This window comes from Lactuca virosa, chromosome 2 (genome assembly GCF_052849685.1).
Source record: "Lactuca virosa cultivar CGN04683 chromosome 2, Lactuca_virosa_CGN04683_v6, whole genome shotgun sequence".
Classification (NCBI taxonomy): domain Eukaryota; kingdom Viridiplantae; phylum Streptophyta; class Magnoliopsida; order Asterales; family Asteraceae; genus Lactuca; species Lactuca virosa.
The window spans coordinates 150,681,218-150,689,067 of NC_136427.1; positions in this window are offsets into that span (position 1 = coordinate 150,681,218).

Genomic DNA, 7,850 nt, shown 5'->3' on the forward strand with positions numbered 1-7,850 from the left:
TGGTGAAAAGTATAGGCATTACAATGTTAAACTGTGAAACGAATACTTGATCCCGAAGGAGCACACGACTTTATGAACGATATTAATAGCTACAAGTTGGTGAAAATATAGATAATCATGTATAGTAGAGGTGTGAAAAAAACGAAGCGAAAAAAACGACGTTTGGTGCCCAAAAAATCGAAAATAAAAAAATCCGTAGCTAATCCGTAGCTAATTAGCTACGGATTAGCTACAGTTTTTTCTTATTTTTGATTTTTCGGGCACCAAACTTCGTTTTTTTCGCTCCGTTTTTTTTCACACCTCTATTATACATGATTATCTATATTTTCACCAATTTATAGCTATTAATATCATTTATAAAGTCGTGTGCACATACGGGATCCATTGCTCATTTAATGGTTTAACACTATAATGCTTATGAATACGTACACATACATCTCACAAACACGTATACATACACATATACACGTACATATATACCACAACTCATTCATGTATATAAATAGACATATACAAACATAATCCATCACAAGTTGGTGAAAAGTATATGCATTACAATGTTAAACTGTGAAACGAGTACTTGATCCCGAAGGGGCACACGACTTTATGAACGATATTAATAGCTACAAGTTGGTGAAAATAAAGATAATCATGTATAGTAGAGGTGTGAAAAAAACGAAGCGAAAAAAACGACGTTTGGTGCCCGAAAAATTGAAAATAAGAAAAATCCGTAGCTAATCTGTAGCTACTTAGCTACGGATTAGCTACAGAATTCTAACGGAAAGCATACTCCGTAGCTAATCCGTAGGTAATTAGTATCCGTAGGTATTCCGTAGCCATTCCGTAGCTAATTAGCTACGGAATAGCTACGGATTTTGCATTTGTAGCTATTCTGTAGCTATTCCGTAGCTAGTTAGCTACGGAATAGCTACGGACCCGCATCCGTAGCTATTCCGTAGATATTCCGTAGCTATTCCTTTACTAAACTAGGGCATCCCATTCTGTAGCTGATCCGTAGCAATTCCGTAGCTAATTAGCTACGGAAATTTTCCATAGCTATTTTCCGTAGGAAAACGCCATGTTTTCTAGTAGTGGTAGGCATATGCCTTGTCCATGATGAAGAGAACTAATGTAATGGGCTAGAAGACATGTTTTGGTTCTTTGGCAGCCAAGAACAATGGTCGGAACCTTGCCGATGGTTCTGTTGCATGTGAAATACAACTGCTAAGGTGAAGTCCAGTGACCTGAGTTTGTTGGGCCAGAGAAAACTCGTGATTGGTTAGTTTCTCATGTAATTCGTTGAATGATATTAGGGTATCTCTAGAATGAATCGCATCAAGTATGGGTCTGTATTGAGATTGATCGAGACCATCAAGAATGGTTTCAATGATGTCTTCATTATCCATCTTCTTTCCTAGGATTGCCAATTCATCGGTGATAGTTTTGTTTTGATCTGTCGCATGTATTCAGAAACAAATTGGGTTGGGAGTTTTGTAGTTTGTTTCGGCCGACTGTTTTATGTGACCACGACTTGGAGAGGCATAGGTTTTCTCCAAGATTTCCCAAGCATCACGAGAAGAATCAGCACCTTGGATTATACGGACTATTGTTTCAGAGACACTGCCAACAAGAACACCAAAGATCAACCTGTCTTGTCGGAACCATTGTGGATAGTCGTCGTGAGGAACTTGTTTTCCGTCGGTATTAACAGTGGGTGAGGGCTTGGGGTGAGAGCCATCGAGAAATTTGAAGAGATCAAGACCGTAGAGCAGCGCCTTTGCAGGGAAAGTTACAACTGTAAGGTTTTTCATGGATGGGTTAACCAAGAAAGACGAGTGGTTTGACATTTTGATCGGAGATTTTGGATGAACTGGGGATGAAGACTGAGAAGAACTTGGAGAAGAGGTATGTGAACCTTGCTCTAATACCATATTTGATTTTTGTATAAAAGGTTAATATTTGGTCCATTGGTTAAAACTTTTCTGCATATTACGTATAAGTTTAACACCTACTTCTATATAAAAGATTAAGTATTGTGTTACAAAACAAGCCGATGCTCTCTTAGCCCAAATAACCAGCTTGGCTCTTTCTAAAACCAATGTGGGACTAGCCCATTAGGTATAGGTTTTTGCCTTTTAGATTGAAGGTTCCAGATGTTGACGGTTTCGTGATAGTAACTGCTTTCATATGCTTTCATGTACTAACTGCTAACTACTAACCCCGTCGTAAAAAAATAATATTGTGTTACAAAAAGTATTTCATTCTTAGATGGTTAATATTTACCGATTCTTATTTTCTTCTTTTAATATTTTTCATTATATATATATAGAAAAAATATACAATGAATCTAAAAATAATTAGATAAAAAACTATTATGTGATATATATATATATATATATATATATATATATATATATATATATATATATATATATATATATATATATCACATAATAGTTTTTTATCTAATTATTTTTAGATTCATTGGATGTATATTTTTTCTTTCATCAAAAGATAATAACTTTTTTTTTTTTTTTTTTTTTTTTTTTTTTTTTTTTTTGTATTTGAATTACATTATCTTACCATTATCTTAACAAATTTATGTTTGAAAAAAATAAAAAATAAAATAAAATTTTGCATCATATAAAAAAAATCAAACCCATCATCTTGTTTGTAAGGTATATTACATATCCAAAATGTAAAAAACGATAAACATTAAGCAATAACCAGAAAAATATGCAAAATACAAACCTTCTCATTGCTTAAATTGCATCTTAATATTTATCTCATTTTTAATCTCAATCCCATCTTCGTATTTTTCTAATTGCTCCATAATCACTAGGCAAATAAAATTTACAAACAAATATATCTATAAAATACAAAGATGTAACATAAAAGGATCTATAACATATACAAACCATCTTCATATTAAATTGGAATTTTGTTATGCCCTTTGCTAATTGTTGTTTGGAGTTATCTGTTGTTGCGCTGTTTCACTCACATGTAATAACATAAATAAGTCAACTCTCGAGTATTTCAATCAAATGTTTACTCGGGTGACAAACCATGATCTTGATATTATCTAGCGTTGAATAAGCCACATGATATTAAAGCCTCAATACTTGGTGTTTCTTGTGAGTTTTCTAACTGTTGAAGGGTTTTTTCCTTGGGTTTCTATACTTTCCCCCAGCCACCATTTCATAATGAACATGATCATAGGACTTGAGTTCTTCTTGCAGGTTTTAATATACATGTTTACGACATTTTATCATGTTAGCTAGCATATATATCAACAAAATTCTAGTTTGTGGAACATGAGTACATGTAATCAACATCTTATCAATAGATTTCAGATTTAAGTTTGACAGAATTTTGATTCTATTAGGTTGCATTAGCAAAAGTTATTGTTTGTTGGAAATGGAGATAGTTGAATTGCATCAGCTCCATAATCTAGCAGGAGTACACAAGAACCTTCGGTTATCCCATTAGCCTTTGTAAAAGAACAATCAAAGCACATGTTAAAATGACCCCCAAATTATACTTGGCAACAATCACACAAAATATTACAACTATGGATAGCTTTAAATTATTATTGACAACTATTACACAAAAAAATTTCAACAATAGATATTAATGATGTTAGCATACAAATCTAGAGAAAAGCTAATTATGAGTGTCACCAATATGTTGAGATCTTTATCCAAATTCAGATAAGGCATTAGAACAATGACATGGTACTCTGCTTTAGGTATGATGTCCATAATTTTAATCTCAAACTCAACAATCTTATCCTGTATGGAGACAACCAATCTTTTTTTTTTATTTTTTTTATTTTTTTTACTTTTTTCTGAAATGATTATAATTAATTATGAACATACGTCACATTTCTAGAATTTCAAGTAAAAAAGAAGAAAAATGATGATGAAAACCAAGCAATAATTGTGAAGAAAGAATGGAGGATTAGATGACCTATATTGTAAAGCGAGTAAAAATTTTCAACTTTTAAGAGTAAATGAAAACCATTTTCACAAAATCCAGCAATATCAGAACACATGGTTCTCAACACAATCCACAAATCATAGTATCATATCAATTACAATCCCAAAAAACATGAAAAGCTGCCGAAGAGTGGGTACAATAACGAAAAGCTGCCGAAGAGTGGGTATAGTCACGCATTCGCCTTTCCCCGATCCTTTGAAGTATTGAAACATTTAGATCCACAACTGTAAGCCAAAACTTAGTGAGTTCCCCAAAATACTCCACACAACAATACACATACAATGCATTCACACAATAACCTTCAGTACAAGGCAGTTCAGCCCCTTTGGCATTCAACATAAAGTTGGTCTGCCCCTTTCACCTACAACATCAAGCTACTCCGCCTGAGTGTCTTGGCCTTCAACAGACAACTGGTCTGCCCTCAAGTCACCCATTATATATATCTATATATATATATATATATATATATATATATATATATATATATATATATATATATATATATATATATATATACATATAGGAGAAGGAATCAACAAAATTCTCACCCTCAGTCTCAATTCAACCCTCTCTGACATATCATAACATTTGGCGCCATCCAGACGTATCTCTAGAATGATACATCCACGAAGCGAACCCAAACAACAATGATGGCAGGCGAGGTTCTAGCGACGTCAACAGTACCGAAAATGAGCCCAGTACATCAAATGCAACTGTTGGACGGAGGGCAAGTTCTCACCTAGGAAGAACACGCTTCAAATCGCATGCCAGTTTCACAGACACCATCCAGCTCTGCAGCTGAAACGGCGGCAACCTACATAGCCAGTCTATGCCGACCAACAGTTAATCCTCCTCCACAAGCAGCAATCGTAACCACAACTCCATAGATTATTGCAACACAACAAACAAAAATACCTGTTTCGGAGCAACGATCGCTTCCACACACTTCGGGCACCGAACCTAGATCCCTCATAATATTCAACCGTAGTCATAATATTCATCGATGGTCTACCTACACGCCACTATGGCAGGCTTGCCCCACGTGCCGCTGTTCGTACAACAACCACCGATTTGCAACCCGATCGCTGAACAGACCCCATGTTTAGCCCCAGAAGAGTCTCAACCACAAGTCACATGAGTACATTCCTCGCTCAATCGGGGATCCAACTCCTATAGGCCTGGTGTTCATCTCTCAGTAACACCCGAATTCAACCCCTTCATGACAGTCGCTCAACCATTCAATCCGTCCACACAACAGTATACAGGAGCAAATCCATACATGGTTCACCCAGCAGGGCAAACTGCATTCCATTAATTTGGATTGCAGCCAAAATTACAACAATATCAACCATACATCTCGCCGATGACAATGCACAACCAGATGTACGCGAGCCCCTACCAGACGCAACAACATATGGCCTATGGCGGTATGTCGTCGTCGTACATGGACAACCCCATGCGAAGTGCAAGCTCCAATTTCATCCATGAGTTGCTCCAATACGAGATTCCGCACACTGCGATGATACTAAACATGCCAAAGTATGACGGTACCACTGACCCGGATGACCACATCGACAACTACGAGTGGACGATGACATCTCTTAAGATGGATCACCGCTTCACCTATACCTATTTCCCCAATACCCTAACAGAAAATGCAGGCAAGTGGTTCAAGTCTCTGAGGCCAGGCAGTATCTCGATTTTTGAGCAGCTGAAATACCTCTTTCTCAACAACTTCATGCAGTTGAGAAAGGGAAAAGGGGACGCCAACTCTGTGATGGCGTGTAAGCAAAAATAAGGAGAGTCGATTCGTGACTATTACGATCGCTTCACACTAGCTACCTTGAATGTCCCAGGGCATGAAAAGTTCTTGGTGACGGGCGCCTTCGCCCAAGGTATGCTTCTTGGACCCCTATCCAAGAAGATGCAAGGGACAGTCCCAGATCTAGGGATGAGCTCAAGTTCTGTGTGGAAAAATATTTGAGACAAATCGCAGGGGAGGAGCGAAAGGTGGCCAATCTCAAAGCTGTAGCCAACGCATGTTGGATTTGGTGTCTAAGCCCATAACTATAATTGGGATGTACTTGACCCGATTGTAGCATGGTCCTTTTGGGTTGCCTTCACCAGTGCAATTTGATAGGATGGACTTTTGAGAATAAGGTTATTTATGATATATTAATATATTAATATGAAATCATATTATTTAATTAGTATTGATCAAGAATTAATTTTGAATTAATTTTGTGATCAAAAGAGACTAATTAAATATATGGGGATTGATTGTGTAAATCAATGATTCTTATAGTGTGGGCTAATGATCCATGGTAAATTAGGATGGGCTAAACCAATGATAATCCATGGATAGTCCATGGAGGTTAACCCATGGAGCCTAAGTAATATGAAAAGTCATTAGGGTTTACAAAGTGTAACCCTAGCATTTGCTACACTATAAAAGCACACCCTCATGACCAAAATCGGTTACACATATAGCCACAACATTCTAAGAGAGTGAAATTGATTTTGTGCAAATAACTTATTCTCTCAAGCCTCCTCTTGCATATTGGTGTTTGTGAACCATTAGAGGCATCACACTTAGGGTGCTCAAGCTTTCAAAGGTCAAGAACTACAAGTCCTTCTAAGAGGTAAGTCATCTAACTGGTTGTATTGTTCATTTGACAATTTGTATGCTAGTTAGGATATATGCTTTGGAAAATTGATAATATGCATGTATAATTAGAGAAAACATAGATCCAAAGCATTTAAGGTTGCATGTGCACCATAGGAGTGTTATAGTGCTCAAAACCCAACAGTGGTATCAGAGCCTAGGATTGTTTTCTGTTATACTTGATGCTTGTTAGTTTTCCAAGTTGAAAAAAATCGAATTTTTTGCATCTGACTGATGAACTCGCCCAGTCCACTGGCTGACTCGCCGAGTCCACTCAGTAACAGAGCAACTCGGCGAGTCAGTTAATGCACTCGACGAGTTGCAAGCTCTGTTTGCAGAATTTCGAGTTTCTAGGCCTGGATTGGATTGGGAACACTACCACAAACTCTTTTGGATCATTAAAAATGTTTTTCTGATTTGGTAGTGTTTGTACTCATCCAATTACAAGATAATTTTCAAAGTTTTAAGAAAATTGTTGATTTACATGATAAACAAAGTTGCTTGCAAATTGTTGACTTCATATTATCTTGTTTATGAGTTTAGCTAGATCAATCTTGACTTATATGATAATTTTAGTTGTTCAAAATTGATCTAAATGAATTTTAATGACCTCCATAACATGTCCTCAAGTTATGGAAAATGAAAAGTCTCATACATTAAAATGACATTAAACTCATAAGTTATGGAAATGAAAGGACAATTGTCAAATATTAAGGTAATAGGTTAATTATTTGTATTATTTGATATGAATTGCCTAGCTATATGAGTTAGATTAGATCAATAGAATATTATATGATAATTTTCCTTGTTAGAATTGAGCTAAATGTTCCTTAATGAGTTCCATAACCTATCCTCAAGTTCTGGAATATGAAAAGTCTTATCATAAATGTTTTATGAACTCCATAACTTGTCCTCAAGTAATGGAAAATCAAGAGTCTTTTCATAAAACCAACATTAAACTCATAAGTTATAGAATTGAAGAGTTTTGACAAGTTTCAAAACTTGCCCTCAAGTTTTGGAATTTGTAAAGTCTCACGAATGAAACTTTAATTCCAAACCCTAGAGTTTTAAAAGTTAAAATTCAACCCTTATACTTTATAATATTATATGTTTAATAATATATATATATATATATATATATATATATATATATATATATATATATATATATATATATATATATGTA